The following is a 17,712-nucleotide window of genomic DNA, read 5'->3' as shown; positions in this document are numbered from 1 at the left end:
TTCTGTCATTGAACTGGCGAATAGATCCTTGATATCTGAGTAAACTATGCCAAAAACAAAATATTACCTAGCTACATGTACAGAGCAACCTGAAGCTTGCACCTATTTAGCTCAATATGTGTTCGCAATGCCTCAGATGTGTTATATATTACTGAAAAACATGAGAAGTCCTCGGAATGCTGTGTTTGCTCCATCCGCAGTGCCCCGAGTCACTCAGTACATCGGTTCCTTCACTTTCCTCCAGCACAATTCAGTACAGATCCTGAAGTCGGTAAATATCCTGCACTCGATACTCAAAATGGATTAAACCCATCGGATCAATGCATGCGGCTTCATGCAATTTAGTACTTGATTGCCCGCGCTGAAGAAACACGGGGGCTGAATTCTTTTAAGGGAAAGAAGTGAACAGAGTCCAGAGAATAGCTGGGAACGTGACTGGTCGTCATCACATTGTTTTATCTACAATTTCACTTCAGATGACTCACCACAAGCTTATCCTGCATACACACATTATTTGACTTCTTGGACTGACGGTTGACTTCATGACTGTTTCAAACTTGATGATATTTAGGGTTAGTCGTGACTGCTGATTTCAAAGTTATCATATATGTCAGTGTTTAATCTTATACTTTAATTAGTGGTTCTTAAAACTGAACATTTCAGTTCATCACATGCGGCTCTCGCTAACTTATATAGATAAAGTAAAGGTTTAAAAATCAAACGCTCAGTGGTGCATTGAAATAAATAGTCATTAAAAAAAGTTTTGTCTGAAAATTTCCATTAAATATTTCCACAGCAGCTGCAGTGACTCATTAGTGCTTGATATGATCTCACTGTAGTAATTAAAGAAAAAGTAGAACTGAAAAAAAATCCTCTTTCACTCCGCAGGCTATCTTAAATTTTATAAATTCATGGAACATTATTATGATAATAATCATAAAATTACAAAAACCTCTTGTCTTTAACTCCTTTATATGAGCATCTGGCCTGATTCATTACGTGTTTCATTAACCTGATTAGCTCTGACAGAGGAAAAATGTGTGACTTGAAAGTCAATGACGATCTGCAGGAAAGGACTGAGTGTGGATGCAGGATTTCTATCCTGGCTGTGCATGGTTTCGCCATCTCCCTCTGATTTTAAGGAACGGGTCATTGTGAGGCATCTGTAGTGCTTACTAATCATTTACCCATGTGGTTTGAATATGTCAGAGCAAGGAGAAGGCTGAAACTTGCAGGACAAGAGTTGAGGACAACTAGTTTCAGGAATGAATGTGCCCTCTAGTGGCTGCGCTCGCAGGAGGCATTTGCTTCAAGACATGGCAGCTGACAGGGACTCTGCAGTCAGTGATGTTCTTTTGACTTCCAGCTCTTTTGAATAAACTTTATGTGATTGAATTTTTTTCCACCCATTCTCCATATGGGCTGTTTTCCAATGTGTGATAAGAAGGCAGTAATTTTCCCATCGTTTGCTTCCTTAATCAGCTGAATTCCCTGCCTGATCTCTTGATTTCACTCCTCCGCCCACACACGAAACCATCAAATCCAGGTGAGCGCACGTACACACACCGCTCGCAGCCCACATCACTCTGTGCTCCGCCAAAGGTTAAGACATTCATTTATGATGGATGGGAGTATATTCGAATCACCCATTTCCACTCCCCCCACCACCATGAATAATGCAGCGGAGACAGCTGATGAGGCACATTTGGCTGTCAAGTGGAGAGGCAGGCGCACCGTTACATAAGACTGCCATGGATGAGAATGTCTGACAAGCTCTGCCTTTGAAGTCCCGCCGCCGCCGCCGGCACCTTCGCCTCCCGCTGGGACTGATCGTCATGCTTGGAGGGCCCAAACGCACTGGGCGGGCGCCGAGGAGGCCGTGCGGGCATGATGAAAGATATCAGCAACACGAATGCGATGCCCACGAGGTTTATTATATTTGACTTGAGATTGTTTGTGTTTTCACACAAAGTCACGTCACCATGAACGCTGGGAGACGATAGACACTCCCTTCCTCCTCAGAACTCAGTTTGCCCCATGCTGCGTTTTCAAATCAACCGTTATTTTGTTTGTCTCTCCTGATATGTGCCCTTCTTTGTATCTCATAGCATTAATGCGTTTCTGGGAAGTGGCTCAGACCGAGAAGACACGTGCCTGCTCAATCATTTATGAGAGTTAATGTAGAGAGTGGGAGCAAGCGGCAAAAGCCTGCTCCCCCGGGAGACCTGTGGGCACAAGGAAATTACAAATCAGCAGCAGTATAAACCACACTGCCAGCAGGGGAGAGCTGCAGACTTCTCAGGCGTTCAAACCCGGCTCGCCTGCTTCCTTTCATGCATGTGTTGGAGGAACAGCGATAAAGCCCGAACCTTTGGGTTTGTGCGCCAGCAGGCCCACAGCAGGCTCTCTCAGACGCTAATCACTCGCTTTTCTGATTAGAGAACACCGGCAGAAAGTTCAGCGTAAACAACCTGACTTCCCTCTGCGGTTGTTGTCACCTCAGAGTGTGAATATGTTACGCAACGACAAACTTTCAGCCACTTCTTACGTAACATGCGACTTCTGAAAAGTAGGATTTCAAAAAGGACACAAAGATTGTTCCTTCAAGTTAATACCACACCTGTCATTGTCAGATATCTAAAAACAATCAGACTTTACCATTAGCAACAGCACGTCCATGAAAAAATAAAAACGCACCTTTCTTTTCTATGAGAGTGGATTATAAAATCTGCTGTCACATTATTCCCTCCCATCTCTCTCTAAGTCTACCTCTAAAGCTCCTCAACGTTGGAGAAAGGAGTCAACGCTGATATCCCAGAGCAGAGGAAGCCTCCTCCTCCTCCTCCTCCTCCTTGTCCTTCCCTCACTCTCTGAAAAGTAATTTACTTCTGCTGCCAGTTTATCCTGTGAATAAAAGAGATAGAGAGGAGGGGAGGAAGCGCTCAAGGGGGCTTGTGCTTGTGTTAGCTTTGTCCTTCGTTTACAACCCTCCACGCTAAATTACAAAAGCTCACCGTTAACAAGGATGTCCTGATCACAGCTGTGGCTGTTCGAAACAATGAGCCAGTGTTTCCTTCGACCTTTCTTCATCCAGATGTTGCTTAACACCGGCGTCTAAAGCCGGGGTGTCGAACATGTGGCTGACAGGGTCCGAAGCAGCCCAGGGGATGACCTTGCAAAGCCTAAGAACAACAGAGGAAACATTAACTGCAATTTTTCTATAAAAGTAACTGCTTTTCCTAATTTGTCCACTGGCGAAGGGAGAGAAGTGGTCGTGATTCTGGCAGCAATGGAAGGAGTTGGTGATATTTAAAGGCTGTTACACTATCATTTTACTAGTCCCCTGTGATTAAAATCAATCTGGGCTGTCTGTGGGCCCTGAAGTAAAACAGCTTGCTCAAAAAGTTGCTTGCCTTACCCGCGCAGAAGTCATGCTGTATTCGTACATTTGGTGACGGTGGTGAATCAATGTCAGCACCGTCATAGTTTAGAAAGTTTTATGTTAGTGTCAAATTAACTTTTTTGGAAATAACTACTGTTTGTCAAGCTCACTCAACAAATAGAAACCCAAGGCTAGGCTGAGGCAGCAACAGTCAGTTGGAATTGTTTATGTGAAGCCCAGTGCATTATTCTTTTGTTTCTGAATCAAGTTTTTAAGGCGCTTTCTTAGACAAATTGGGCAAGCCAGCTGTATGCTGGTTCTTTTATCTGTTCTGAACCACGCTGCGGAAACGGATTGAAGAGTGCATATATATGAAGCATTTTCTGAAACATTTCATGAAGCAGAGAATAGTAGCACTGAATATCAACGTTCAGTGACCTTCTCCTGTCTTTAACCGGCGCCTCGAATGATCAACAGTAGTCAGCACCTGCTGCTTCGTTCTGTCTTGTTTGAGCGATAATAGACTTGTTCTTGTGATTCAAACTGGTATCACAATGCAGAAACTCTGACAAGGACAGTAATAGCATGAACTGAGACGCTTTCATATATTTATTTAGTATCAGTGGTCACATCTTCACCTCAGCCAGAATCTGTCTGGACTGGACCAACCACACGCCTGACAGAAAAGGTAAGCTCCTGATTAATGACCTTCCTCAGGCGTGGTGGAATATTCATCTGTGTACGATCTCCTGCCTCCATCAGCACTCTTAGCCCGGCTCAGCAATGTCACCGTGACTTTGCAGAACTTCTCCCCAACCGCAGGACCATCTATTTTATGGTGCGTTTACAGGCCAACGAACTTTACAGGCCTTTTTTCTTTGACCTCAGGGGACACGGCGGCCCGGAGAGAGAGCGGCAGAAGACAGATATAGAGGTGAGGCGAGGGCTGTAGTGCTTGGGAGAGTTTATTGGAATCACAGGAGTGGTTTCAGCTTCTGTGAGTGTTTTTCTTTTTTTCTCCTGTGTGTTGCACGTGTGCATGTCTAGTTAGTGTGAAGACTTGTTGGCAGAAAACCCGCTGCTCCCTGGGAATATCAGTCATGTATTATTCCCAGTTACTGACAGGGGGAGCTGTGGATCTCTCTCCCTTCAAGCTTTGCAATCATGTTGTGTACAGCAGTACAGTGGGAAGGGTTTGGTTTCTTCACACATACAGAAAAAACACTCCACACTTCAGCGTCGAACAAGCAGCATACGACGTGACATCCTGTAATTTAATGCAACAATCAAGGATTTGATTGCAGTTTGGATAATTCTCTCTGTGTTAATTGATAGAGACTGAGAGGAATTAGAGAGAGGAGTGTGACAGGGGAAGCGTCGGCGTGCGATATCAAGTATCTCTCCATAGGGGGGTTTAAATCTCCCGAATACCCGCCGGTGCAGGAAAGCCACAGGGCGTCTCCAGAGGCTGCTTCACCTGCAGAGTGTGTGAGAGGTGGCAGGGGGAGAGGAAGAGAGAGGGGAGCTGTCAGAAAGCCCATGGAAGTCAAAGACAGACCAAAAGAAGCGAGAGCCCGTTACTGGAAGTTATGAAAGAAAAATGCTTTTTTTAGACCGAGCGTGAAGGAAAACCAGTGAGTGACGTTGGACGTCATTGTAGGACCTGGTTATTTTACACTAAAAAGTGTGAATAAAAAGAAAGAGAGAGATCATGCAGCATATGTATATATTTTGTAATGATAATAATAATTTTTAAAAAAACATACACATAATGATTCTCAGAGCGAGAGGTGTGTGATCTTTGCCTACTACCCACAGCAGTGTTTGGATTCGTTTCATGTTATCACTTTATTTGAGTTCTTTTCTCTGTTGCTATAATTTAACCCAAAGTTTTGCAACTTGTAAGAATAAAAGAGCTTTTTTTTCTGCCTGGAGACAAAATTGCATAGTTCGTCTTTAAAGGAAAGATTACGCAGCTGATTAAGGTAATAAGTAGTTATGCTATAAATACCAAAGTAGTACAAAAAGCATTGATGAAATTTAAGAAATACACTGACAGTTCATCTCAGTTTGTCTGTTTAGCTCTTTAACTTTCTTTATTTTCTTCAGCTTTTGCTCCACATACAGTTAGTCAAGAAATGTAAAAAAAAAAAAAATTAAATATCTATATATAACAGAAAAAATTAAACATTTTATATATGTATGTCGTCTTTAGATGGCACAAGCACAGGCTGACTGCACCATAAATTTGTCAAACTGTGAGTTTAACATTCACTCGTTCAGCAGATTTAGTTTTCTTCGGTAAAAGCTCGATGAGCTGCTTCCCAGTTTTGCCGTCACTATGCAGAGTAAAACCGGCCAGCTGGCTGCAGATTCATATTTTGATGGACAGCACAAAGCAAAGTAAATAGACCCATTTCTCCAGAAATACTGATTTCCTTTCTTAATTTCTGAAGGAAAAAGATTGGTTATGTTCCACAGCTGTTGTGATGGATCTGAAGAGTGGTCGACGGAGGATTTTCAGTTTTTCATCAAGGTGTAGTTGAAGTGTGTTGGAGCTCCTCTGGGCCTGAAGTCAGAAAAATGTCTTTATGGATGAAAAGGAGAGACCCCCCCCCACATTCTCTCACGGCACTTGCTTATTTGGCATTGTCACATACGTACATTACCCAGTTTCCACATGTCCTTCACTACAATCGAAACTTCAGCACGGAGCAGGTTACGCAGCATAGCGACCTCCGCCATCGCTTCAGCAGTTTGGAGGAGGAGAAACCAAAACTGCAAGAAGAGAAGGAGGCGCTGAACAGTCGGGTAATCACTTTGGAGTCCGAACAACAGCAATTGGACTCTGACCTCCAGCAGAGGGACTGCCTCCTGTGAGAGATGCAGGAGGAGGTCCAGGCCTTAAAAACAAGTCTACAGAAATAAAACGACAACGCTGAAACTGCTAGCAGCACCTTTAATGGGCTCAAAGAGCGGTTTCACAACGGGGCCGATGCCCTGCACCTCAAGTGTGAAAGACTGCATCAAGGAGTGGGAGGACCGCGAGAGGAGAGGGTGGCTGCAGAAATCTCAGCTCTGCGTCAGGAGCACCAGGACAACCTGAGACCCTCAAAAAGGAGAGAGATGGAGCAGCCGAGCGCTTCATACCGAGAGGGCAGTGCTCATCGAGAAGAACCTGGACAATCTGACCAAGCTCATAGAGGTGGAGACCCAGAAACATGCCACCGAGGCTGACTGGAAAGAAGAAAGCAACAGAAGAGTCCTGGATCATCAGGGAGAAGGACTGGATGGAGAGCAAGGTGAGAAGAAGCACGACACCCAGGCTCTCATGGACCAAATTATGAAGCTGCACAGCTTCACTTCTGTCATTGACTTGGGGAAGGCATAGTTGGAAAAGTTTTCCAAAAAGTTGCGTTCTCCGAGCACCTTTGTTGTATATTGGACAACCAAAACGCAATCAAAGCTTTACTGTAACTTCAAAATGTGGGATTAGTGGGATTGTTCAACACAGAGAGGAAGCTCATGTCCACACACACTCCAAAATTTATTTACTCGTATTAGTTAAAAGACAGGAGTCTTGAACATGAAGACTTGGACAATAGCTGCATTTACATGGTCGCTTTTTTGTCTGATCAGATTAAATTCTTTCCAAGTACAGGAGGGGTCTCAAACTCTCCTGGAGGGCTGCGACCTGGAAAACACGACCACTGACGGACCAGTTGAGCCTTGCTGCCACCAGTTTTTCCAAACACTCACATGTACGCGGCCACATCATGACATTAGGTGAACGGACGTCAGACATGCACACAAATCTCCGACTGTAGGAAATAACCCGATGTGCTGTTTATATGGACTATGATCAGATCAAAACCTGTAGCGCCCTCTCTGAAATATTGATTAGACGGGGAAAATATGATCAAATTAAAGTGGTTATATAGTGCAAATTTAATTGGGTCAGCATTTAATCATTTTAGGCCCATTTAAACACACCTATTGTTTGTCATGTCACTGATCTCATTTGCTTATAAATTAAAAAAAAAAGCATGCAACAACTTAAAACAATAAGTCGGACTGTACAGTCAACGTTTTTATGTGACTCGCAGCCTGAACCTCAAATATATTCAGAATCATTAATAATTTTGTAATCCTCACATCACATTTTGCATTTCTGCTCATAAAAAAAGAATATTATCTGAATAGCAGCCAGCCAATTTTCTGCCAAAAGACTAATCCATTAATGAAATGATTTCAGCTCTTGTATTAGTGAATAGAGGAGCGCGTGACGGTAATGCTCGGCTCCGTCCTGCATTAGTGTCTGTCACTTCCAGCGCTCCAGTGTTCAGCCGAGTAAAACTAGATACTACATATAAAAAGCCAAACACATTAAGGTGCAATTAAAGTCAGACCACTGTCGTAAAGGTCCATGTCCTATGAAAGAGCAGGGAGACCATTTTAAAGGTTAGGTTAAGAAGGGCAACTGTTCTCCAGGGGAGAGATCTGGAGCTCACTGGTAACGTGTCCCAGGAGGAGATTTCTTGAGTGTGTATGTCTGGATGTGCGTCGCATATGTAACATTTCTGAGCCTCTGTGAAAGCGCTGTTGAGTATAAATCGTCTCAGATTGAAGATTGTTGAGGATTACCAAGAAATACCGGGATTTGTAGAACAATTCTGACCTTGTTTGTTGCTGCAGGACTTCTTTTTTGTAGATTTAACAGCGGATGTTCTCATTTCAGGGCCCGGAATGAGTCGAGGGAAAATAATATTTTTTGAAGGCAGCAAGCAGGCGTGAAAACTCACTTCTTGCGTACATTTCACTTGAATGTAAAGCCCAGAATGGCACCACTGTGGGCAAATTCATGAAATTATAGCCAAAGGAATAGAGGAGTGGGAGGAGGTGAGAAACCCTGTGGAGGAATCGCACTCAGATAAACAACGGAAAGGCACGCGGGAGACCGGGTTAATTGAATAAATCGTTAGCAGGCAGCGCTGCCTACCAGGATATTAAAGGAACCTTGAAGTTTTGTTTTGGCAAAAGAGGCAACAAATCCCAAAGATGCTTTAAAGAAAAGATGTGCACACAATACACGGGGAAATATTCCCTTTTTTTTTTTCTTCTTTAAATAATTCTGATTCAAAACATTCTGGTTGAAGGAAAAAAAAAGGTTCAGAGCTGGAAATTTTAGTTTTGAAAGAAATCACATGCTGATCGAATTGTCTGAAACACTTCAAATTCACGAGACTTGAATAGTTCTTTCCACATGAAGCATAACCGGACTGAAAACACTGAACTTGGGAGTCATTCAGGGTTTTTGTTTTTTTTTTGTTTTTTTTTTGCCAATAAAGGCACTCATGAGGTGTTTAAAGGAACGTGAAGCGGCCGAACGACTCCATTAGTGCAGGTGATAAAGCTGCACCGCGGGGGATCTGTTCACCGGACTGACGCCTGCTGGGAGTGAGCGGCTTGCTTGGTCTCCACGGTGATGAGCGAGCGAGAGAGTTGAGGTATCCATGGGAGACGGTGGGCGAGATGGGATCCCCAGGGAGTGTGTCGGAGGAGGAGGTGAAGGAGAGCTTAACGTCTCCGCTGGTAAAGAAATTCAAAAAGCAAAGAGGAGGGAAAAAGGAACTGCAGAAAACACACAGTATCCCAATATACAGTCCACAAACATCTCACCATTTCTTTTGAATTTTAAGTTTAAGACACGGAAGCTGTTGTGCCTCACGAGCACACTTCACAGGTCAAAAAGGAGTTTTCACGTTGACAATAAGTGCAGACACCCATGTACAGTTCCTCATTTCCCAGAATGACAAAACATCCTTCCAAGCTTCAAACATCCCACTGTCCCCGGCCTTTACGACGCCCATACAGAGCAGACCTATCCCGTCTCTTTTTTAAGCCATGCATCCTATCGGGATATTCTACACTTTTGCAGGTTTTGACATGAAAGCAATTATAGATTTTCTAAATAAACAGAAGCCAGAAGGTGCTGTGGTTCCTCCCAGCTGCAGCCAGAGCAGGAGATGCAGCCAAACAGCTAATTGATCGGCCTTTTGCAAAATTCCAGCTTGTGGGGTTGAAACCTTTTGACATTATAAACTAAATCAACAGTATATCCTTCCTATAATTCACATCAGGATATGCATATAGGGCAATCATGCAAATCATATAATTATATCATTTAGCGATTCTAAGCAACTTTTAGGACAGCAAATAAATACTTCTTTTTACTGGTGAGTTGGAAACGATGTGTGACCCGCCCAGCATTTAGGTATGGACAATGCACTCAACTACACAGATGAGGAAAACAGTTTCAAGCGTCAGTTGCAGCAACACAGTCAATGTTTCTATGACTTGTGGGGCTGAGTTAAAGATCCACTTTTAGTTTTCCCTTAAATTGCAGGAATTAAACCGTCAAGATTTGCTGCTTAGTGACAAAAAGAGCAGAAATGCCCCCTTAGATCTTCTCATTTTGTTCATTTATTCAGCTTTCAGAGGTCAGACGTGCTGTCCTTCAAAGGGGGCTCAGGATTAATTGACACACACCTTTAACACTTCTTATGAGGGGTTTTTCTTTTTTTTTTTTTTTTTTTTTTGAGTGGTGGGGCACCTGAAGTCATGTTTCTAGTGAGCACAGACAAGTCTCCCTTACTCAATAGATGGAAATTAAACATAATCGTGTTCTAATCTCTCTACATAAATCCTCCTGCACGGAGCACAATAACACATTTCTAGGGAAAAATCTGTTTTTGAATACATCTAAAGGGGCACTCTCATGTGCACTGACAGTGGGTGTAGATAGAACTCCATTTCATACCAATACTATAGTGTGCATACACACACACACACACACACACACACTCATCAGTGGCAGTCTGTCACACACTCCCTTGTAATCTTGTGTGCCTCGGCTCTGGGTCAGGTATAATTGGCTGCAGTGTGTGTGCCTGTGCTAATGCTCTCTGGAGCCCAGAGAGGTCAGGTAAGTCAGGGTTCATTAGTGTAGCAGTCGCACCACCACCACAGTTCCCCCGAGGATCCGTAGGCTCTTCTTTTGACCGTACCTCTCTCATGCTCCAAAACCAACCTCTTTCTTTTTTCTTTTTTTTTCCTTACTTGTAAATGTCCATTCAGTACTCTGCACCTTTCAATCATAGATAAATATTTTAAATCGCACCATCTGCATTTCTTGTGTGTGGTATCAGAGATTGAACTGCGTCATGCAGTGGATGATGCCTTTGGTGATCATGCGCAGCCATGTCCCATTATTAGTTTTCTCATTTTCAGAGATGGGGATCAGATGGAGGGAGTCCCACAGGCTGCACACTTTCTCCACTGCCTCTCTCTGATGGGCTTCTGGTGATGGATGAGGTGGACCCGATCTAAAAGGGAGAGAAAATGAAGCTTTCATTAGACGGCGTAACCAGGCAGTTGTGAGCCTTCTCCCAGAGTCCCTCTCCCAGCACTCAGACACATTATCTGTACCTAAACAACAACAGCAACAACAACAAGTCCTCTTTAGATGGAATCAATGTGTTGTTCTCTCACAGCCAACTCTGCACTTTCACTCACCCAACCTCAAGTCAATTTCCGGGACGAGAAGAAGGAAAAGAGGTTGTTTGAATTCCAGTAGCTGCTCGGTCGGTTTCGAATGTGGAAAAAAAAGTGGGGGGAGGGGGGTTTAATCACTCCTCGGTGCCTATTTTAGGCAACTTTAATGCAAAAGAAATGTGGAGGAGAAAGACCTCCGGGGACCTGAAACCTAACTGCAAAACAGGCTGTGGTTATCGATTTAAAGGCTCAAGGTGCCCTGTAGGAAAACAATCAATCAGGGAGGGGGATGTGTTTACATCCAAAGCAAACATGGCCGACTGTAAATCTGAGGTGGATAAAGGTCTCGGATTTATGTGCAAAATTCTCCCTGCAAGGCTTTCAGTGCCGCCTTTATGTTACTTCACATTTACGCAGAATTTACGGGGAAACTTCACATTCTTGTCTGATCACAACCCTGCACGACTTGACACTCAAGGTTTCCAGCTGCCAATCATTTCATAAATGAAGTTTTAATGTGATTTTCTCCTGAAAAAACTCCCCCTGTCCTCATAGCCCTGCAATAGGTTCACTCCGAGTTCAAGGTGAATAAAGTGTTGAGTGGCACTTTCTAAGAAGTGAGAGAATCTCTACATATCCAGTCTCTCCTTTGAAGTTCTAAAGAGAGAAAATAGAAGAAAAAGAAAAAAAAAAAGGGAAGTCCACCCTGGATTTCAGGGGATGGAAATTAGAGCTGTTTAATTGCTACAGCTGTGATAAAATATTCAGTGTATTATAACAAAGTTGAAACCACACTGAAATCATCTCTGCCGTTCTGCTTCAGTCTATCTCTCCTCTGCCAGACGTCCAATAAACCTTACTAAATATTGATGGAAATTTTCACAGATTTTCCTGCTTCATAAACACATTTGATCTTCATTCATTTTCCCCTCACAAGTATTTTTCTCTAATTCACTTTTTTCCTTCCAGAGAGACAAATTCTTCCAAAGTAGCTTATGATTCATCATCAGAGTCAAAGAATAATGCATTCTGGGAAAAGGAAGACTCTTGAATAGATCAGCTAATGCATCTTTGCTTGTATTCTGACATAGTTGTGTGTTGTTTGAAGTTAACCCATTCATTTCGATGAGTGACGGGTACAGCGCTGGTTAATTCAAGGTCATATCGAGTGATAGAGGGAGACCAAGGTTTTGTGTGAGAGACTCCAGATTATCCTGGGTGTCTGGTTTTTGACGAGTTAAAAAGAGAACAGTCACAAAAAAGGGTAAGTTAGCCCACCTTGAAATTTAGATAATTTGACTCAGAAGTGGCAGGAAGGACCTGTCTTATTCAAACGTCTGACATTTAGTCTGCTGTTCTCTTTGCCGGTGAAGTGTGTGCTGTCACCGTGGAAAGATCCAAAGAGCTCTCTGAGCCCTTGAGAAGAAAGGTAGTGAATGTCTTTAAGACTCGGGTGCTTTGAAAAGATCTCTAAATCACTGTGAATAAAATGATCTGCAGGTTGTGTAGCTTTATCTTGGATTGTGAGCAGCTGTGGCTCACTCTGGGGATTTTGACACGATCCAGATTCCCACCTGTGCACGTGTGTCCTTGTGCAAGACGCTGAACCCCTAATTATAATGAAGGCTAAGAGGCATAGATGGCAGTGCCGCCATTGGTGTGTGTGTGTGTGTGTGTGTGTGTGTGTGTGTGCGTGCGTGTGTGTGTGAGATGCTGTAAAGACCACTGAAGTGGTGAAAACATGCTACATCCAATTACTGCTTAACAGACTGTCAAAATTCAGTTCAAGAGCAGATCGCGTCATCCTGGAAGATTTGCTTCCAAGAATCTCCAAACCTTGTTAGAGAATCTGTGTGCATCAGTTTGCATCCGTCCCATATGACGGAGACTACCAGACATGGGACTACGTCCTTGTTTTGCACGTCAAAGTCGAGTCTCGTCTTTGCAATCAAGTCCTGAGTTAATGATTTTGGATTTTATAAGACAGGAGTGCATGCAGAACATACAACAGGTAGGACCTTGTGTCTTTTATAGGTTGAAGTAGTGCTTTGAAGGAGTAGTTTGACCATCCGTCATTCAGCAAACCAGTTTTTTTTCGTCATCATTTTGTACTTAGGGTTAGCCTAAGCAAAGGAAATAATTTTTCCAAGTGTAAAAGCGGGTGTCACACGTGTGTAACAACCCTGAACCGCTGCGTGACTGACAGCAGGTGTCATGACGCCAGCTTTGTTTAGTCCTGTGTAAGTCTACTTTTGAATTCAGGGCAACTCTGACCCATCAAGGCATGGACTCACTCTGCTAAACCTCAGAAGATGTGCACCGGTATTTGTCACAGGATCCTGTTAGTCCTCGAAGCTGCAAGGTGAGACCTCTGTGAGTCTTCACGCATCAGCGAGCGTTGGCTGCCAATTCATTGCTTTTCCTTTCTTGAGCAACTGTTGATGGGTACAGACTACTGCAGACAAGAAGCACTCCACTGAAGCTGAAGCTACGCTCTGATGCAGCGATAACACCAAACTCTCTAAAATCCTTTTTATCGAGAAATTATTTGAGAAAAAAATTGTTTATTTGCTGTTTAATGTAAGTCGCACACACAAACAGTTAAAAACTGTTAATGGTATTCACATCCTCTGTCAGTGGGTGTTTTTTTAATGGCTGATCACCTTTTATATTGACATTAAGTTAGAGCTGTGTCATCAATGTACTATTTGTATAGATGGCAAGTCATTTGTGAATGTTTTGACATCTTACATATGTGTGCATGCATGTGTATGTGTTGGTTTGTCCTTCTGTAGTTGTGAGGATCTGAATCTGTTTGCACTCTCACCAACAGGGACTTGAGCCACCATGGGGCCACAGTCGGATGTCCTAATTAGAGATTATGCTTTTTTGGTGAATGCATCTTTAATGAGACTGAGGTTGAAGATCAGTTTGGGTGAGAGTTGGGGTTAATTAAGACGTTGTTCCAGCTGAGTTCAGAGTAAGTCTGCAGGAAATTAATTTAGGAGGATGTATTACCCCTTGGGTTTGTATCTATCTCTTTATAGGACCCAAAACACTGCATTTGACACTGCATTTGTGAGGTCTGACCTTCCCTGTTGGGCCCGAATTGACTTAGCTGTATCAGGTAAGCTGTAGTTTGGGTCAAGTTTAGGTTAAAGATCTTTGTTAAGCACTCAAGCGAGATGGGACCTGGTAATGTAAGGGGCCAGTAAATGCATTACGTCATTGGAGAGGCTCCAAAAACAGTCCGTGACTTTCTGTATGCGCACGTACGATGTTATTCACAACGTTATTCAATGTGACAATGTCATCCTGCTGGCTGCTCTTTACAGGTGAAAACCTTTTCAATCAAGCCCGTTTATTTAGTGGCGCACTCACAAACAAGGACTTTTGCCCGTGAATCCATGACCAGCGCAGACGAGACGCGTCACGGCACAGACGCTCCACTCAGGTCGATAACTCACATGAACGGCGGACACTCAGTCTGCGCTTCACGGCTATAAACAACGTCTAATAAACTTAAGCGACGTACACACTTATGATAAAAGTGTCGTAAAGCACGCCCATTTCACTTGGCGCATTGGGAAACAATGCATGGCCTGGTGCCTGATGCATTGTGAGACACTGCATTGTAATCATGAAATGAAGCTTTGCCGTAAAGACAAACATCTACTATCAGGGCTGCATGGCATGCTCCTCTATTATTGGTTTTATGTTGCAGAACATAATATAGGTCACCCTGTGCATATGCATGTAAATGCATCCACTTTGGTAATTGCCTGGGATGAGATCAAAGAGGAGACACAACGATAATAATGTATACAAGCATGTAGATAATCAATGCAAGCCACCAGAACAACTGCCGTCCTCATTACCAGGCTCTTCTTTCTGTGCAGCACTGCACCAGATTTTTACAAGCATTGTATATGAAATTCTTTATCTGATGATTTATTAATTAGGCAGCGCTGATATTATTCAGAAATAGCAATGGCCTGTTTGCAGGATTTATAGAAAATGATCATGATAATCTGTTGTTTTTACTGCGTGAATCGCGTCGTTATTCGGGGCTGCCGTGTGTCTCAGGTGTCGGAGCAGCTTGTCCTCCAGTTGGACGGTTAGCAGCTTGAATGCGGCTCCTCCTGTGCATATGCCACTGTCCTCAGGTAATGCTCTGAATCCCAGGCTGCACACTGAACTTTACTTTCAAATTTAGAATTAGTTTTGGCTAAATTAAGCCACTTGCTTTTTAGTATTAGCATCTGAATATATTTCTTCTGTGTGAAAGTCCTGTGCTTTCTAAATGTTTCTAATACAGACTTTTCATAGTGTAGCACATGTCTCTTCATTATATAGAATTATATCACTAGTACTGTTTTTGTCGTCATTAAGTCGTCAATTATGTTCATGTTTAAATACATGAACATCTTTTTTCTTTGAACTTGTTTAAAAGGTTGTTTTAAGATTTTCTGATGTGATGTGGTCCACTGTGCAAAAAAACATGCGTTTGGTGGTAATTGGTGACTCTAAAGTAGACATGAGTGTGTGTGCCTTCATGCACTGTAAGCTGGATCGTCTTTACTCCCCTGGGATCATGAGCTGCATAAAAGGAAAGAGAAGTTGGAGTGCTGATTGCATTTGTTGTGTGATTCCTTTAAATCTTCTTTTCATGTGTCTCATATACAATTAATTTGTCAGTTCTAACCTTCTAAAAAGTTTGGTAACACTTTACTTGAAGCCCCTCTTTATAACACATTATAAGTAGTTATAAACACTAATACATGATCAAAATGCTTTATAACTCACTATACAGCAGTATACAGCATAGGATTAAGGTTAGGGTTAGGGTTAGGGTTAGGGTTAGGTCCTGGCATTGTGATCATCTATGAATGTTTATAACTATAGCTACACATGTTATAATGGCATTATAATGCTTTATGAATGTACTTATAATGTGTTATGCAGGGGGGCTTCAAGTAAAGTGTTACCAAAAGTTTTGTTCCTGCTGTGTGACCTATTTTAATCTAGAGAACTCACACACAAAATACCTGGTATGTTCCTGCTGGCACGCCGCATTTGAAGGCAAGTGCTTCAGATTCCCCTCAGCATCTTTTGAGAGAGGCGCAATGTGAACTATTTATTAGCAGTTTTCACGGTGCAATGTGTTGCACCGCTCCCTCTTTCTTCCTGATGCATGAACTTTAGTTGCTGCTTGATGTGAGCAGCTGGTGGAGTGTTAGACTGATGAAAGAAAGATGACAGCGGGATGGAGGGATGGGGGACGGAGGTGCAGGAGGAGGGGGGGGCTACCTGTATCAAACACTAGTCTAATGAGCCATCTGTAGTGGCAGCCCTGTGGAGGCCACTCTGACCTGCTAACTTCAAAAAATTGAAAGCTGGCGTGCATGGGAACACTCGGGCGCTGCCTGTGTTCGGCTCTTTAGTCACTCCTGGTACGGTGTGTCTTGTTACAGCAATGCAATTTGCAATATCTCCAAAGCAAAGTCAGATAATGTCAGAGGATGAACCAAGCCACCGACTGAATATAGTTTTATTTCTTTGAAAAGTTTTTCTTGCATCGAGTCTCAAAGATTACTATCTTTTAAGATGTTCATTTCCTTCCATCTTAGGGTCACACTGGGGTGAGGGCGACATTAGCTACAGTCACATTCAGAGACACAATCACTCACACTTACTGGCAATTTAAGAGTCTTGCTTCAGATCAGAGGCGTATTTTTTGGAATGAGGAGGGAAACCGGAGTACCTGGAGAAAGTCCCCCCCCCACACACACACACACATACACACACACACACACACACACACACACACACACACACACACACATAAACACACAAATGCACAGTTAATAAAAGAAGTGCTGTCCATGGTGCTGAAGTATCATGTTAATGCATTTACTTGGTCCATTGTGTGAAACACACACACACACACACACACACACACACACACACACACACACACACACACACAGTTCTCTTTGTTTTCTAATGAGAATGCAACACCTCGACTCTTCAAGGCAACATCTGGATGAACCAGTGTCATTTTGGAAACACATGCTGAGGATTGATGAAGATCAAATAAAACTTATGATCCACAATTACCAAAGGTGCATCCAGAGAGGGAGAAACAGAGCAACATTTGATGAAATTAACACTTCGCCAGCTGTTAAACAGGTGAAAATATTCAGCTTTTATCAGCACAAGCAGTGAAACAAGACACATTTGAACAGCTCGAGGGAAGAATGAAATTAGATTAGGCTGAAGGCAAATGTCATACGGCTAGGCAGAAACTGGAAATGAAGCTTTTGCCTTTTGCAGCAAGATTATCAAAGAGGTCAGGAATCTGGAGGTAAGTCTCTGGCCCCCTGATTCCACTGACAGTTTCTATGTAAATTTTTGATTATGCCTCCAGGAGAAGACATTGCAAAAAAAAAAAATAATAATAATAAATTCAGAACTTAAAATGAGTCCAAGTGGCTGGAAATTCATAAACAGTACTCAATAACAGGAAGATATTCAGCTGACTCTGTAACATATTTATGAACTGGTGTATGCTGAAGCAGTGGTTATCAGTGTTGGATGGATGAAGAAACTATGATAAAGAGAAGTGCAGGTGGATAATAACTTATTTTGTTACAACACACATTTGTAAAATTGTAAAAGAGGTGAGTGAGAATCATGAATTATTGTCTTTTTTTATTGGCGCCCAAGGCCCATTAACACAATGTGGTTAAAGCTCAGCGAGGTGGTTCATCCTC

This window comes from Salarias fasciatus, chromosome 19 (assembly GCF_902148845.1).
Source record: "Salarias fasciatus chromosome 19, fSalaFa1.1, whole genome shotgun sequence".
NCBI classification, from domain to species: Eukaryota; Metazoa; Chordata; class Actinopteri; order Blenniiformes; family Blenniidae; genus Salarias; species Salarias fasciatus.
Note: the sequence above shows the minus strand (reverse complement) of the source record.